The sequence below is a fragment of the Mustela lutreola genome, chromosome 8, assembly GCF_030435805.1.
Source record: "Mustela lutreola isolate mMusLut2 chromosome 8, mMusLut2.pri, whole genome shotgun sequence".
Lineage (NCBI taxonomy): Eukaryota > Metazoa > Chordata > Mammalia > Carnivora > Mustelidae > Mustela > Mustela lutreola.
Genome location: NC_081297.1, coordinates 122,515,401 through 122,533,875, shown reverse-complemented (window position 1 = coordinate 122,533,875; position 18,475 = coordinate 122,515,401).

Here is an 18,475-nt window from a genome sequence, read left to right as displayed (position 1 = left end):
CTGCACTGTATAAACGTCATCCTAACAGGCTTAGAAGCCACTACTAGACTGCAGCTACTTGGTGAGGTCCCTAAGCACCCTGGAATGCTAATCCAATGGTCAGTTGTTAGTCTTGATCTTTTTAACAATAAGCATCGCTCACAGTTGATTACTGCCTTTCCTGAGATATATTTGTTACTTGGTGTTCAGTGTACTATATTCTTCTGGTTTTTCCTCCCACTTCTCCTGCTGCTCTTTTTCATTTTCCTTAGTTGATTTCTCCTAATTTTTCTGACCTCTTATAGTTAGAGCTCTATGGTTCAGTCTTATCTATATTCTTTCCTATATATACCCTCTGTTCTTCCATATTCATGCCATCCTGTGTGCCCCAAGCCTTCTCTTACTCGGATTGTTACAATAGCCTCCTGACTCATTGCTTCTTATCTTGGACCTTCACTATTTATTTTTGACAGTGCAAACAGAGTGATTTTTTTTTTTTTTTAAGATTTTATTTATTTATTCGACAGACAGAGATCACAAGTAGGCATAGAGGCAGGCAGAGAGAGAGAGGAGGAAGCAGGCTCCCCGCCAAGCAGAGAGCCGATATGGGACTTGATCCCAGGATCCTGAGATCATGACCTGAGCCGAAGGTAGAGGCTTTAACCCACTGAGCCACCCAGGCGCCCCCAGAGTGATTCCCCGCCCCAAACATGCAACATCAATTTAATCTTCTGCTCAGAGCCCATCAATGGCTCCTATCACACTCAGAATGAAATGTAATCCTTATGACAGCCTCTTGGCCCCCACCCAATGTGTCCTACTGCTTTCACCTTGGTTATTCTGCCCCAGCATGTTGATTTCCTTGCTATTCCTTGAACACAGCAGGTGGCCAGCAGCTTTGAATTCCCACCTTAGATTGCCTCTCCCAGATGATCTTAGGGCTCATTCAGTTCTACTTTGTTTACTCTTATCAGTTCTTGGATTAAATATCATTGTCTTAATGAGTCTTCCCTGACCATCCTCTTTTAACTTGTATCCCCATAGCCCCCTGCATCTCTTCCCCAGGTCCTGATTTCTTTCTTTTTTTCTCCACCATCACTTACCACCATTTTCCATTCCATGCATTTTAAATACTTACTATTCAGTGTTTGTTTTCCCTCACCAAAAGGCACACTCCATGAGAGAGGTATTTCCATGTGCTTAATTTCCCCTTTCTCTCCAGTGGCTAACAGACCAAACAGCATATTCTGATTAATAAATATTTTGGGGCACCTGGGTGGCTCAATGGGTTAAAGCTTCTGCTTTCAGCTCAGGTCATGATCCTGGGGTCCTGGGATCGAGTCCCGCATTGGGCTCTCTGCTTCGGTGGGGAGCCTGCTTCCTCCTTTCTCTCTCTGCCTGAATCTCTCCTGCTTGTTATCTCTGTCTGTCAGGTAAATGAATAGAATCTTTAAATAAATAAATAAATAAATAAATAAATAAATAAATATTTTGGAAAATAGTGAAGGCAAAATAATATACTCTACTACAATGCTAGGTATGGACCAATTGTTTCTTCTTTCATTAGAAAATGTTGAATTCATGGTATCCATACATATTCCCTCATACAGATTTCTCAGACTCATGAGAATATATCCACAAAATTTAAGCAGGGGAAACACTAGCATACTACTACTAGCATAGATTAATGGCATGGACTTCGGGTTTTACAGACTTGGTTCAAATCCTGGCTCTGACATGTACTAGCTCTGGATCAGCAGGCAGTTCACATAACCTCTCTAAGCCTCCATTTCCTCAAATGCAAAATGGATGTGAAAATCTCATATGATTGCCGTGAGGGTTAAATGAAGCAAATCTTACTTAATATAATTATTTAATTATATTATAGTTTTATGTTTAATGTTACTATTGTAAGACCTCTATGACCAGGATCTTGTGTTCGTAGATGGGAACAGAGATGGTGATTACTTAATTTAGAGTAAACTTGGCTGATCCAAGAGAAACTCAAACCCGTAATAGCCCCCGAGCTTCTCTAACCTTTTGAACAATTGTCTTCCACTGGAAAAATGATGCTACACACTAATTTTAATTCTGTTCCTGCTAAGAGACCATGAGGTAAAAGGAGGCTTCAGAAATAAAGAATCATTTCAACTTCATAATTGGCTGTTCGGTTAGTGCAGTGACTTTTTCAATGAATGCTTCGCAAAATGTGATGTTGTCTAATACAATTCCATGGACACAGACTCTTAATTCACATTAATGTGTAAGAACTACTTAATTAGCATGTAAAGTTTGAAAAAACCTCAAGTTTACATTTGTTCTTTGCAATTGCTTTTTTGGTGCTCCTGAGTGACATGATTGTAAGGTTTTTCAAATAGATCTTGGGACTCTGTTTTTCTTTTCAGCTGGGACTCTGTTTTTCTTTTTAGCTTTACTGATGTATAAGTGACAAATAAAAATTGTAACGTATTTAAAGTAAGCAATGTGGTTATTTGATATATATTGTGAAAAGATTCTCCCCTTTGGAATTAACACACCTATCAGCTCAGATATTTGTTGTGTGTGTGTGTGTACATTTAATTTCTACTCTCAGCAAATTTCAATTATAGAATATAGTGTTATCAACTTAGTGTCCATGTTATAAATTGGACCATCATCCTATTCATCTTATAACAAAGTTCATACCCTGTTCTTTGAGGAGGTCATCAAGAGGAAACAACTGCTGGTTGTCTCAAGAGTTAGACCCAGGCAACAGAAAGCCTGTACCCCCTCCCTTACCCATGGAATGGACACTCTGTTCACCATTCCCATGGTGGGAGCCATTTTAAAAAATGTAGCCTTGAGGGAGCACATGTGTTATTGAGACAACCTGGACAGTATATGTGACTGAACCCAATTAAAGCCTCTATATAGACTTTTAAGATTCTGGCAGGCAATTGTGGCTATCTACTTGTCTTGCAGTCACTGAAGACAAGCCTCAGATGTATGCGAGTTCCTTTACTCATTAAACCTGCCACCTACCAAGCTTGAGTGGTCTGTCTCTTTGCCCTCTCCTTGCCCTTCATATATAGGGGCCATTTTCAGTTTTTGCTTGGACAACTTCTTGAAGCTGCAAACTACCTTTTTCTAGCCTCTATCTATTTCCCCCGCTTCTCAGCCCCTGGCAAACATTTTTCTACTCTCAGTTTCTGTGAGTTCAACTTTTTTTTTTTTTTTTTTTTTTTAAGATTCCACATATAAGTGATCCCAAGCATATATCTGTCTTTCCCTGGTTTATTTATTTATTTTTTTCACCAACATACCCTCTAGGTTAATCCATGAATTTCAAAATGACGGAATTTCCTTCTTTTTCAAGATTGGATAATATATCATAATTTTTGATCTATTTATCCATTGATGGACACTGAGGTTGTTTTCATACCTTGACTATTGTGAATAATGTTGCAATGAACATGGGAATACAGGTATCTCTTTGAGAAAATAGTTCCATCTGCGATTCTATTAAACTAAGGCTTCCCTAACTTCTTTGTGCCTAAAACCCTTAACCTTAAATTAAGCAGGATAACCACATATATCAATTTATTTAACCAAGAATATCTGGAAAGAATCAAGGGTTTCTCTAGTTCACATATTAGATTCATGTATTACAGCAAGGAAATATATTTTCCATTTAAATAACTTTCTTCTGAAAACATCAATAGTAGAAGATTGAACATAAAAAGTTACACAATGGAATATCATATTGATTTGGAAACTTCCTTGACCTACCTATAGATCCTGAGAGATGGCTTCATTGAAGCTAGAAATCCTATTTTCCTCTAATTTGATTTTATTAGTGAGTCATGCCTGAGACAGTCAGCATTTATGACACAGAATTGAACTATTATGAATAAACAAAACATCATCATTACCCAGCATATGGAAGAATTCAAAGTCAAAAATTTTACTAGAGAATTTTATAATGTAGCAATGCTTAAGTCATTTACTCCTCTAGAATTCACAAATTAATGTACTTTCTTTTAACTCCCAAACAATATGTTTTTTTTAAATTTCAACTTTCCTTTACTTCTGAAGCAAGATTTGGCTAACTTGATACTTATTTCCCTCACCTCACTTCAAAATGAGATGGTCCTATTAATGAAATTACTCTCCCCTGTCCTTTTTTACCATTGGATCATACTTTACTACACGGGCTTATGGACTATGGTCCTCATTTACTTATTGTAGTCTATGAGTAAGTATTTCCATAACTTCAATTGCCCTTCAATTCTATTTTCAGACATAGAGCTTCTCAATTCTGTTCTACTATAAAGCATCCATTGAACACTTACATGTGAAGCATGGTACTACAAACAGAGACAGCAAAAGGGAAATTTTATAAATCATATATACATACATATTTATAACATCTTCATTGCCCATAGGATCTCAGGTATGTTACAAAATGCTTATATAATATAAAAGGATAAAAGAATCTTTTAACTTCTCTTTGAAGCAATATAATATAAAAATTATTTTAAAAATTCAGATAGCAAGCAGAAAAATACAACTAAAAGTTCATAGTCCCCTTAAGAATCTCTAAATATTGGGGCCCAAACTGAAGAAATTCCTTTAGTTATTTGTCTTGATAGGGAGAAGGGAAAAAAAAAAATATATATATATATATACATATATATATATATATATATATATATATATATATATATATGTATATATATATATCCCTGAGGACTTTTTAACATTTGGAATTTTCATAGATACTAGATATTTAAGAATTATGGTTTATTTTTAGGATGAGTGCCTGGAAGTTTACTATTCTGGTTTTTAACATTTATTTTTTATTCTGTGTTTCTAATTAAGAACATATCCATGAGTTTTAGTATTCCACCCTTGAGTTAGATTAAGGGCGTTTATAAAATAAAGGAATGATTGGTGGCCTCACTTATATCTCCTTGGAGCCGGGATTACAAAGATAACGAGCCCACAGTGAAATGGGAGAAAAATATAATTCAATACAATAGTACTTCAATACAACCATACTTGAAAATACCTCCAAACTGGATTTATTTATTGAACAGCCATCACTGAATGCCTCCTATGTATCAGGCACAGGGGATGCAAAGAGAAAGTAAAACACTCCCTGCTTCCAGCAAACACAGCATTATGCTCCCTCTTGAAAGCCTCTGTTCCCAACAGCTGTCCCAGGAATAACAGAACAGAGAAATATGACTCATAATGACTCCCACAAGGGGTGATTTTTCTCCTGCAACTTTTACAAAGAAAAGCAAAATCAGAGTCATGTGGACTATCTTTATTCTATTTTAATTTAAAAAAAACTGTCATAAACAATTTTTAAAATCATGATTGCTTGTCTATAATGATACTTAATTAATAAGTCTCCTAATCATTACAGTACATCCTTGGCTAATGAAATCTGAAATTCGAGTGAATGAAGACTTGGAATGCCACTCCCAAAAGGTCACTGGTCATTGATTTAATTGTTCAGTGCTAAGAGCTGTATGTACTATATATATATATATACATGTGTGTATATATATATATATATATATATATATATATATCCTACTACTAATAAAAACCTTTGATAAAAGAAGCATTTCTTTATTCTTAAGAACAAAGAATACTTTCCTCTGTAAGGAAAAATCTCATTAGTAGTTCAAAGATAATAAACTAGTAACTTGATCAAACTGTTCCCAGAAGATAAAGTGTCAAATATATAAATGCTATTCAACTGTGAACACCTTTGTTTTCTCCCTTTGAAAAAAATAGATTCTCTTAATAGATTCTGACAGGGAATAAAAATGGAACACCATGAAAAGCACCATTCATTTAATGAGTTTTTTTTCTTATTGGAAACCCCAGTGTCTCAGAGTTCTGCTGACGTTTGTGCCTTTTGATTTAATGGGGCAGCTTTGTCTTTGGGACAACTTGCTCTGACACAGAACCACTTTATACTTGCCTAATTAGAATTCAGAAGGCAATGAGAAGTTGGAGATCCCTTACACAGTTTGCCAAAATCTCCCATTCATGGCTATAGTTCAAAGTCTTTAATTCAGTGAAAATTTTAGTGAGAATCTTCCAAATCTGACAAATCATGACATAGCAACCAAGAGCACACCATTTTGAAACATAAAGTGTTGCCCAATAATATATATCAATGTGACTATATGTAACAATGTAATAGATGTATAACCATGTAAAATTGGCTGGAGGATAAAAATTTCAAATAGATGTTCACTTGAACCTCTTATAGAGGATCAACTGAAGAAAAATTAATGATAAAAACTGTCTAGTCTTTTAAAATAATTTGTAATAAAAGGCACATCTTAATCAGTATATTCAGGGTCCCTGTTGGTTGTCACTTTGTCTAAGGCTCTTATTTCTCTCACCCCCTCCATTGGTACTGTTCCTGGATCACACCCAAGGCATCTGCTAAACTGTGCTCGAGTCCTTAAATACGATGACACAGCGATTAGTGGGCCAGAATTCTTAGTGCTGAGACTGGACTGTGTAACAGAGTCCAGTGTGGCTTACCCTGGCTCTCCTGCTCATTTGCTAAGCAGATGGTCAGGATTAGGGGCACATCTGTGACCATGAAAGAAATGTGTTTTCAGTGCAACCCCAACTGGCCTAAATAGGGAAATGAACCCCCGGTTCTTGCCTTGTTTAGCTCTTGCTTTAACAAAACAAGATAACTGGTCCAGGTGCTAAGTCAATAAACTAAGGAAATACTAATTATGCCCAAGAAGAAAATAATCAGATTCAGGATGGTATTTGGTTGTGGCAATATTTATTCAGGTCAATGTCTTAGAAAGAAAAAGCTAAACATTTCAAAAGTAAAGAACAGAAGACAAATGAGGTCATACAAAAAGGACTTAACTGCTTTAGGCAGTTATGTGGAATGGTGAAGAGAGGAGAGACACTGTTTGGAAGTCCAGAGGAAGCTGCACATTGATCTTAAATCTAGATAGTCACCATAACTGTGATGTTGAAATTATTCGAAGTGCTAGACACTGTTTGGAAGTCCAGAGGAAGCTCCATGTTGATATTAAATCTAGATAGTCACCATAACTGTGATGTTGAAATTATTCAAAGTGTTATATATTATTCAATTTAATTCTCACAAGATTCTCCAGAGATGATACCTCTCTCTGCATTTTACTGGCTGAGGAATCTGGGATTTAGAGAAGTTGACTCCTTCAAGATAACAAGTATCTCCTAAGATGAACATTCTTCAGAAATGAAAAGAGTATGAAACAAAGAGAGATAAAGTAAAGCCAGCAATTTAAAACAAATAGTATTATTGAAGTGCCAACATTGTAAAAGAATTAAAGAAGAGTCAGGAAAGTATGAGAGTACATTATAAAAGAAGTTGCTGAAGATACAAGGTGAATAGGGCTCCTGGGTGGCTCGGTCTGTTGACTGTCTGCCTTCTGCTCAGGTCATGATCCAGGGTACTGGGTTCGAGCCCCATGTTGGATTCCTTACTTAGCGGGGAGCCTGCTTCTTCCTCTCCACCACCCCACCACCACTCCTGCTCTCTCTTACGCGTACTTTCTCTCTCACTGTCTCAAATAAATAAATAAAATCTTGGGGGGGGGGCGGATACGAGATGGGTTTGGAACAGGTGGACCTGTTCTGCCAAACATTTACATTTATTTACATGTCTCTGCACAGGAGTGACATGTTGGTGTTGGTGTCTGTGGGTGAAAATGTGCAAGGCACCTTCTGCATGTGGGGAACATATGCTAAACCAGTTGGTTCTGAAATCGATGACAGCAAGGGGGGCATTTTGTTGCGTAATAACAATAAAAGCAACAAGAAGTAAAGCTTCAAGATGTTGAGTACGAAGAGCATGATAAAGAGTCAAACTATTGTTGAGATTTGGACACTGTTTCAATTTGGGCAAAAGGCAGAAATGGTTGTTCACACCAGAAGTATTTATATACAGCTAAAGCTAAAGATCCTGGGGCACCTGGGTGGCTCAGTGGGTTGGGGCCTCTTCCTTCCGCTCGGATCATGATCCCAAGTCCTGGGATCGAGCCCTGGTTTGGGCTCTCTGCTCACCGGGGAGCCTGCTTCCCCACCCACTTCCGCCTGTCTTTCTGCCTACTTGTGATCACTGTCTGTCAAATAAATAAGTAAAATCTTAAAAAAAAAAAAAAAAAAAGCTAAAGATCCTAATAAATCTCAGCATTTAGACTAAATTAATGTTATCTAGGTCTAGGTAAATAATGTGCATACCTATATATACATAATATTATTTTATCTCTTTTATCATTTATATAATACATATATATAGCCATATGTACAACTAGCTATCTTATAAATAGAATAAATATACATAGAAGGTTAATGTAGTTATATGTCATTTATGTATAATTATTAACCATACTATAGTTATTCATATATAATTTTAGATGTTGTATATCATATATACTATTTATGATATGATTACCCATTGGAGTTAACAGTTTCTATATTCTCTTTTTTTTTTTAAGATTTTATTTGTTTATTTGACAGATAGAGATCACAAGTAGACAGAAAGGCAGGCAGAGAGAGAGAGAGGGAAGCAGGCTCCCTGCTGAGCAGAGAGCCCTATGCGGAGCTTGATCCCAGGACCCTGGGATCATGACCTGAGCCAAAGGCAACAGCTTAACCCACTGAGCCACCTAGGTGCCCCTTCTATATTCTCTATATCATCTTCTTAGATCAGAGAGGAAAATTATGATTTACTTGCTTTTAATTACTCAATGTAAATACAACCATATTATTTTGCTATTAATACCTGTCTCTCCTACTAGACAGATCCATGTGGTCTGGAATTAGTGAGAATTTTTATGTTCCATTGATCTCTCACAGCGCTGAGGTGCAAATATTATTGAACCTGTAATTTAAAAAAAGAGACCAAACAATTCTTTAGTTATAAATACCTAAAACTAAATAATTGATAATTGATATAATTGATAATTGATGTAAATACCTAGAAGAATTGGGAATTGAGATAATTGATAATTGATATAAATAACTAAAACTAAAGAAATAATTACAAAATAGAGTAAATTCCCGCTTAACAGTTACCAAGAGCTAATAGACCAATGATTTATCAGAAGAAACCCGGCATCAGTGAAGGGAAAAAAATACCTAAAATAGCAAGTTGAAAGTTCGACACAAATTTTAAAATAATACAGTCCTTTTGATTACAAGTAGGACCTCACTTCACAGATATTGAACTTGTGTGTGAAACACCTGTCAGAGTAAGATCTTTTTGAGATAAAGATCTAAAACTAGATAATATAGTTTTGTCTCATGGATGACTGGGAATATTTTCCTAGTCTAATCTACTCTTTCTGAAAACTTGATTTGTGGAGCATTACCAGAATAGCAATGTTTTCATATTTGGAAGTCTATAGCCCATAAATAAACCACACGTAGGAAGCTTAATTAACAGGTTGTCCTGATAGACACTAATATGAAAACCTTAAAGACTGGATATTTAAGAATAAGTCAGATGGGGGCAGGAGGTCGTTCACCTATTATATGCTTAATTTGACATGGTTAACCCAAATATGATGGGCTTTATTATCATATTCTTGGCTCATTCTCACTTTTTTGTGCACTCATCATGATATGTGATGATGAACAAAATAGTTCCTAGACCATTATTTCAATGGTGGGAAAATACATAATTTTTCTTTTGCTGTTTACTTTATGAATCTTCCACAGGAACCATTCTGCTCTGACATCTTCAGTTTTATTACTCTCTTTTGACCTTTCATCAAATGACCCAGCATTTTGTTCTTCAAGAAGATTGACATTTTGTGATATGAATACAGCATTTTTCCTCACCATCAGCCTGGCAACTTTTCTTCTATACCTTTCTCCTTGTTTTTCCTCTTTAGCTCCAGGCAGAAAGGCCTCTTTTAGAACTCATGCTTCATCATATATTTGCTTTCCGTTTCTCCCCCAGTCATACCAATAATAAATTGTACCAATCGTACCAATCACAAAACCCCTTCCTAGCACATATTGTCTTCTGACTACAAATTTTGTTTCTGCTTCTCTCTTTCTCTCTTTCAACTCAGTTTCCCAAGAACTGCACCACCTTTCTGTTATCTCTTAAGTCTTCTCTGGTCCTGCCTAGGGATTGGCTTTAGTGCAGAAGAAGGGTAAAAAGAATTTACTAGATGGAGAAGATTAGCATAATACCATTTTGAGGGAACCCCCCCCCCCACCTGTTGTTCAGATGATTGTTGGAAACTTTGGCCTTCACCTCACTGTTAGCCTGAATCTTTGAGACTCCTTGGGCAATAATACTCTGATCTATCAACAACTGGCTCAAGATCCCAGGTCTATGTCAATAATGACTCCTATCATTTCTGTGGCCTTAACCCACTCTGGTACCTAATAACTTTTCTGCATTCCTAATCTTTAACCAGAGTCTTGAACTCTCACACTCCATTCAATTCCTTTCAGAATGCTTTCAGTATTCCTACTAAATGCCAGGGATTGTGATCTGTCCTGAGAACACCAACCTGAAAAACTATCCATGTCTCTTCAAGGATTGATGCCTTTGTTTCTTGTCTACTCCCCCACTGCCTTAACTGCATGCCAGCTGTCTTCCGTCATCGCTGCTCTGCTGAAATTGTTCTCTCGGAGGTTGCCAATGATTTTCTTGATCCAAAATTAAATCTTTTTAAAAATTTCATATTCTGTTTGTTCTCTTGAAGGTTGCCAATGATCTCCTTGTTCCAACATTGATTTTTTTTTTTTTATTTAATATTCTCTTTCTCCTTGACTTTCCTCCTATTATTGGTTCCATTGAGCATCCATGTGCAACTCTCCTGCCTCATCTTGTCTATTACAATGCATTGGTTGTACTCCAGCCTCTACAACGGCTCCATTTTATGTTCCATGATATTATTTTACTGAACTGCCTGATCAAGTTGGCCTAATATTAAATCCTGATTTTCTATTTTCACTTTGCATGTCTCCCCATAACAAAAAACAACAGAAAATCTAACTTTAAGACTTAAACTAACAAGAAACTATATTTTATTCCCCCTCATTCATTCATTCATTAAACATCTTGAATTTATCTCTAAAACTGTTGTTTTACCTAAACTTTGTACCTAAAAAGTGAGGAGACAGATTAAATTTTTAAGAACACTGACCTTTAAAATTTCTGTGGCAGTGTAAAAGCAAATCCAAATTGTCTTTCAAGTTCCACATTTCAATGGATAGTTGCTTGCTTAACTGCAGCATTTCTACCTCCACTAAAATGTTCCAGCACAAAATTCTCTCAGTGTTAACCCATCTATAGTATAATGAATGGTTTGGCTCTTCTAATTCTGCCTCTTTTTCATATATCCACATTTTGTTACTGATACCTTGAACATAGATCTAAATTCAAAAAGTAAATAAATTGTAAGCCCAAACTTTCTTCAAAACAATGCCATTGTTCTAGTTACTTAGACCTAGGACCCTGGAATGATTTTTTTTTTAAGGGGAAAATATTTAGAATGTTTATTACAAAAGATTCATGTTCAGAATATGTACACATATCTTACAAATTAATAAAAATAAACAAAGCTTCTTCTTAGAAAAAAAAGTGGCAAAGGAAGTAAACAAAAAAATCAAGGCAGAACACAACAACATTAATAAACACATGAGATGATTGTCAGTTGCATTAACAGAGAAAGCAATTCAACAATACAGCTAAATTTTAGAAAGGAAGATCAGTAGGAAACAAGAATTATCATTTATTATTAGTGGTTAGATAAGTAAGACAAACACTTTGGAGAATTATTTAGTATAGGCTTGTTAATTGCAGTCTTATTTGAAATAATTTTTATTTATTTGTTTATTTATTAGTTTGTATTAGTGACATTTTATTTAGTTATCTATTTTTATTTCTTTTCAGCGTAACAGAATTCATTGTTTTTGCACCACACCCAGAGATTATGCTGAGTGAAATAAGTCAAGCAGAGAGAGCCAATTATCATATGGTTTCACTTATTTGCAGAGCATAACAAATAACACAGAGGACTTGAGGAGATGGAGAGGAGAAGGGAGTTGAGGGAAATTGGAGGGGGAGATGAACCATGAGAGACTATGGACTCTGAAAAACAATCTGAGGGGGGCCCCTGGGTGGCTCAGTGGGTTAAAGCCTGTGTCTTCCCCTCAGGTGGTGATCCCAGGGTCCTGCGATCGAGCCCCACAGTGGGCTTTCTGCTCGGTGTCGAACCTGCTTCCCCCTCTCTCTCTGCCTGTCTCTCTGCCTACTTGTGATCTCTGTCTGTCACATAAATAAATAAAATCTTTAAAAAGAAACAAAAAAACAAAAAACAACCTAAGGGTTTTGAAGGGGGGTGGTGGGAGGTTGGGGGAGCCAGGTAGCTGCAATGATTTTTGAGTTTGCTCTTCTTTCCCTTCTAGGTAGAAGGATTTGTCAAATCCTCTTGGTTCACCTTTAGCAATAAAAGCAAGCATGAGGGGCGCCTGGGTGGCTCGGTGGGTTAAAGCCTCTGCCTTCGGCTCAGGTCCTGGTCCCAGGCCCCTGGGATCGAGCCCCACATAGGGCTCTCTGCTCAGCAGGGGGCCTGCTTCCTCCTCTCTCTCTCCCTGCCTCTCTGCCTGCTTGTGATCTCTGTCTGTCAAATAAATAAATAAAATCTTTAAAAAAAAAAAAAAAGCAAGCATGAATAATGCCGGATATTGGAATATAGCTTGGAAGTTTACATTGCCTCCTCCCACACATTTCTCATCAAATGGAGAGGAAATGGAATATGTAAGGAAATAACAGTATTACTTTACATAATCCTGTGGGCTTGGCATAATTGTCCCATTTCCCATATGGTAAGTTGAGGCTGGGTTAAGTGACCCATAATTTAAGATTTACACTAACCCTAATATGCCATACTACACTCCTTCAGAATACACAAATTTGCTTTTTCCTTCCCATATTTACTAATTATATATAGCTTTGGTCCTTTTATCGCCAGCCTAAACTAGTAGATGAGTTTATTTTGTGTCACTACACTTTTACTATGGATACAATTAATTCTGCTCACTGCTATCATTCTTTGTTGTATTCACATTCTATTTAAAATCGTTTTTTTCTGATTACAAAATGAATGAAGAGATTTCAAAAACCCTTAAAGATGTTTTATTTGTTGTCTTTTGGCATTTATTATTGTGGAGTAAAATTTTGAGGTACTTTTCTGTTTCTTTGAAGTATCTTTCAGTGATTTATTTTTTCCTAATTATTATGCTTGTATAGATTCATCTACATTTGCACACACCTATGTCTAATCATTGGACTGTTTTTGTCTATGTTTTCAGTTACAAGTTGTGTTTGTTTATATTATATTTACGTCTCTCCTTCCCAAACTCATGTAACAAATATATTTGAACTCCTGCATTTGTTCGATTTTGCTATTTTTTTATTTTAATTGTGAAAAGGGGGATAAAAAGAAAACAAGGCAAAATAATTTGAAAATTAATCGATACAAATTTCACCTTAAAAAAATCAGAAAAAAATCACAACAACCATAAAGTGAAAGATATAACACAGTACAATTTTGGACAAAACTTAATGAAATAGAAAGGAAAAAAATGGAGCAAAGAGCTTCAACAAAGCCAAAAGTTGGTTCACTGAAAATATGAATAAGATCAACAAACCTGTGGCAAGACTAATAAAGGCAAAGTCACCCTAAATTTTAGGAAACAGATCTCTTGGGAGTGATTTAAATACTCCATTGTTTTTACTAGCTAATGCTTATATTATTTCAATTCTCAAGATGGTATCATTTAACACCTGTTTCTGTTTAATAAAATGTAAATTATTGTGGGATCTAAATTTTTTAAATTTAAAGATAAATTTGAGACTAACAATATGGAAGCAAAATATTATAGAATAAAATCTGCCAAATACATAAAGAAAGAAAAGCTATCTTTCAGTTTCTGCTCCTAAGACTTATTTTTTTTTTAATTGTTTATTTATTTGACAGACAGAGACCACAAGCAGGGAGAGAGGCAGGCAGAGAGAGAGGAGAAGGAAGCAGGCTTCCCGCTGAGCAGAGAGACCGATGTGGGGCTCGATCCCAGGACCCTGAGATCATGATCTGAGCCAAAGGCCGAGGCTTTAACCCACTGAACCACCCAGGTGCCCCCACTCCTAAGACTTTTTAAGCTTAAAGTTGTCTGGAGGAAAATACAGTAATTTGGTTTATCTAGGAGATAAAAAATTACAGCTCAACAAACCTTTGTTGAGTGTACCAGAATACAGTGAAACACTTGAAAGCCTTCTCTCTCAAGTTCTTGAAAAGAGAGAGGTTCTGGTCAAGCTTCAGGAAAGATGTGAAAACATAAGATTTGTACACAAAGGAAGATCCATATGAGAATTCTATGAATCAAAAAACCTAAGAACTATATCAAGAAAAAACTTTAGAGTTGAAGACTTTATATAGTACGTGTGCATGTGTGTGTATCTGTGCTAAAAAGACTAATCCGTGCCATGTATTGGTTCATACAAAGGATGCTGTTGTTTGTAAATCCTCAATTTCTAGATTTAAAAATATATATATTTTATAGAAATTATACATTTAATATAAAATATAAATATATAAATTATATATTATAAATTATATATTTTATATAATATATATATATTCCAGTATGTGTGTGTGTGTGAGAGTGTGTGTGTGTGTGTGTATATATATATATATTATGTTAGTGTTTATTTCTTCATCTCATCAACTACATATATAATACTATCAACTGTATATATATGTCATTTGTTGTTCCTTTCTTCTGTGATGTCTTTGGGACACTCCCTAATGGATTTCATTTAATTAAATTTGGACTTTTTATGGGGAAAACTTTCTAGTAAATCTCTTATTTTCACCATTGATAGTGGCAAACCTAGTTGTTGGTGTGCTTACTATTCATCACAACACAGGAATTAGCATTCATGTGCATCATTAAAGAAGAGAGACGAAAAATGTCTCACATTTATGAGCACCAAGGTCACAGTTTTCAGTTGTCCTAGCACTAATGAAATTCGTGGCTTTTGAGCAGTACCACCTTCTGTACAGGAGGGAAATCCTGCCCATCTATATGTAGACTCCAACTCTACAAAAACAACACTGCACATTTATTTTACTGAGAATTTATTATAATTTGTGTGTACTAACAAAAGATAAGAGCATATTAGATACTATGCAAGTAGACCAACTTTTGCTAAAGCCAAGATCTTTATGGTGTGCCTGTGCATGTGTGAATGTGTGTGTAACAGAGAAAGAGGCAGAGAAAGGTTGAAAGAAACATGGTTGTAAAATGTGTTACCCCTAGCTTATTAACATTCTAGAGTGTGGGTGGTAAATTTAAATGATATTTCAATGCTATTGAAGCATTATCTTGTTAACTGCTAATTTTCTTTAAAGATTATACTTCTGCCATATCAAGTCAGAAATAGCTAATTCCATGAAGGAGGGGAAAGGAAAATAAAAGAGGTTTGGGGATGGTATATTCATGGAGTCCTAAAAATATGATGGTCCACCATTCCCTTTATTTCATGAACCATATGTTCTGCTTCCTATTTAGGGTTAGCTGTAACACAGATGACATCTGGAAGGCTTTAACTGACCTTATTTTTTTGTTTTTTAAATCTCTGTCTTAAATAAACCTGAGGTATTAGAGGTGGTATAGAAATGTATGAGCTACAGGCATGCTTTGTGACTGGCAGCAGTACTAAAATTTCAATGTAAAAGACATTGGTTTTATATTTCGTATCCAATTTACTCAACATAGATGAGTTTTGGAAACAGTGTTTTGACGAGCTCAATTAAATAAGCTAGCAAATATACATTAATTTCTTAAACCAAGACATTTCTTATTTGTAAAACACAAAATAAAGGTAATGCTCATTTTAAACCCCCAAATCAGAAGTGAGGATATAACATAGGAATTCTGAAATAGGAAAATGTGTTTGATAGCTAAATTTGTCATAAATCTTGCTTACATGTTTAATGAACAGTGATTTCAATCAGAAAGCACCCTGGATATCATGACATAATCATGACCCAGATATGTGAGGTTAACTTTTAAATGTCTCCAGCTGTCTCTAATTAATAGACATCCCTAACCTTGGAATTGAAAATAAGCACAACATCAAGGGGTTTCATTAGTGTGAAGAAGTTTAAACACAGCATCATTAAATGGTGTCTGAGGAAAACCAAGCCTAAAAGGCATTTACTTCAAAAAGTTAAAAAAAAAAACAGGGGACTTAGGTGGCTCAGTTAGTTGAGCGTCTGCCTTTGCTTCAGGTCAAGATCCAAGGGTCCTTGGATCAAGCCCCATGTAGGGCTCCCTGCTCAGCAGGGAGTCTGCTGCTCCCTCTCCCTGCTTGTGTTCTCTCTCTCTCTCTCTCAAATAAATAAATAAGTAAATAAAATCTTTTTTAAAAGTTTCGGAAAACCAAATAGTTCTATATATTTCATTTCCTCAAGAAGATATCACCATATATGAGGAACATCATAGAAGTTTTTATAATACATAAATAAAAATTCTTTTTTTTTTAAGATTTTATTTATTTATTTGACAGAGATCACAAGTATGCAGAGAGACAGACAGAGAGGCAGGCAGAGAGAGACAGGAAAGCAGGTTCCCCGCTGAGCAGGTAGCCCCATGCAGGGCTCGATCCCAGGACCCTGAGACCATGACCTGAGCTGAAGGCAGAGGCTTAGCCCTCTGAGCCACCCAGGCACCCCCATAAATAAAAATTCTTAATTTAGAGTCATATTAGAAATTTTTATAATACATAAATATACATAAATACATAAATAAAATAAAATAATAAATACATAAATAAAAAACATAAATACATAAAAATAAATAAATACATAAAAATATGTAAATAAAAATTCTTAATGTCAACTTCCTCCATAAAAGATTTTTATATACCTAATTAATGTTCTAGTATCAATTTTATAATTAAAGTCAAGTTTAAGACAATCTAAATTCAAAATTTGCTTTAAATAATGTGTTGGAGCATGTTTCCCCCCAAAACTTAAAAATAATATCCTATTTCATATTTAATAAGGGTCACTAACTAATAAGTAAAATGTGTTTCTTCCTCAGAGTATATAGAATATTCCACAATTTCCAAAAGAACTGTTTTAACTCAGTGACCACTAACTACATGTAGATATTTAAATTTCAATTAATTAAAATTAAATAAAATTTTAAAATTCAGCCACTAAGTTTCTTGTTACACACATATGGCTAGGGGTTTGCTGTATTGGACAGCACAGATACAGAACATTTGCTTATGGCAAAAAGTTCAATCAGCTAAGGCTGCAAATAAAGCACAGAAAAACTTCAAGGGTAAGCATACAGAACTTTATGAAGTATTAAAAATGGCAGGACTTTTTTTTTTTTTTAAGGCAGAATTATTTCGTTTGGAAAGAAGGAAGAGGTTTAACTTTATGATGGTTTTTAAATGGCAAAAGCAGGCAGCTGTTCCTCATATACTGGCTTGAGATAGGGGGAACTGATTTAAAATATAGTGAAGGGATTTAAGTGAAACTGAAAAAGTGAGGGTTCTTTCAAAGGGGAATGACTTACAGGAATCTTCCCATTCATGGCTTTCTATCAGAAAGCCACATATCTAGTGAAATCTGTGAATATTTATCAAATCAAATGCCTGGGTCTCTTGTCCCAACTCGGAGAGATGGAGTTATTTAATCAATCAGTCTTTATTGGGTAGATACCATGAATCAGGTACTGCACAAGAGGAGAGAAGGTATACAACAGGAGCAAGGAGCACTGAACACCATTTATCTATCTCCTCCCTTAATAATATTACATTCCAGAAATAAGGAAGATAAGGAACATATAAACAACTGAATAAAATAGTTTCAGGGAATAAAAGGGTCTTGAAAAAGAGGAAGTGATGGTGGGTAGTATTTGAATTGGAGAAGTCAAGGAAGGTCCCTCTGAAGAGTTGGTATTTGTGTTGAGAATTTCATAAAGAGAAAAAGGTAATCAGATAATCTAGAGGAAGACTACTACTCCAAGTAAAAAAAATAGGAAGTGCCAAATCCTCAAACCCCAATACTTGCTGGTGGGAGTGGGGGAAGCTACCATGTCTGAAGAATAATGAAGGAGGGGAAGAGTAACCTGAGATGAATTGGAGAAATATGAAGAGGCCAGCTCATGTAGGGCCTGTAGAGATTATGATACGGAGTTTATGTAATTCTGGTTGCAATAGGAAGCCAAAGGAGGATTTAACGAGATTGTCCTGGCTCTTTTTGACAACTGGGATGTGAAGACATGAGCAGAGGGACAGTGCAGTGAGAACAGTCAGTGAAAGATACCATGACAGGACTGCAGATTTAACAGCAGCGATGTCAATAAAATGTCAGATTTCATCTGACATTGGGGTAGAATGGAATGGAATGGAATCCATTAA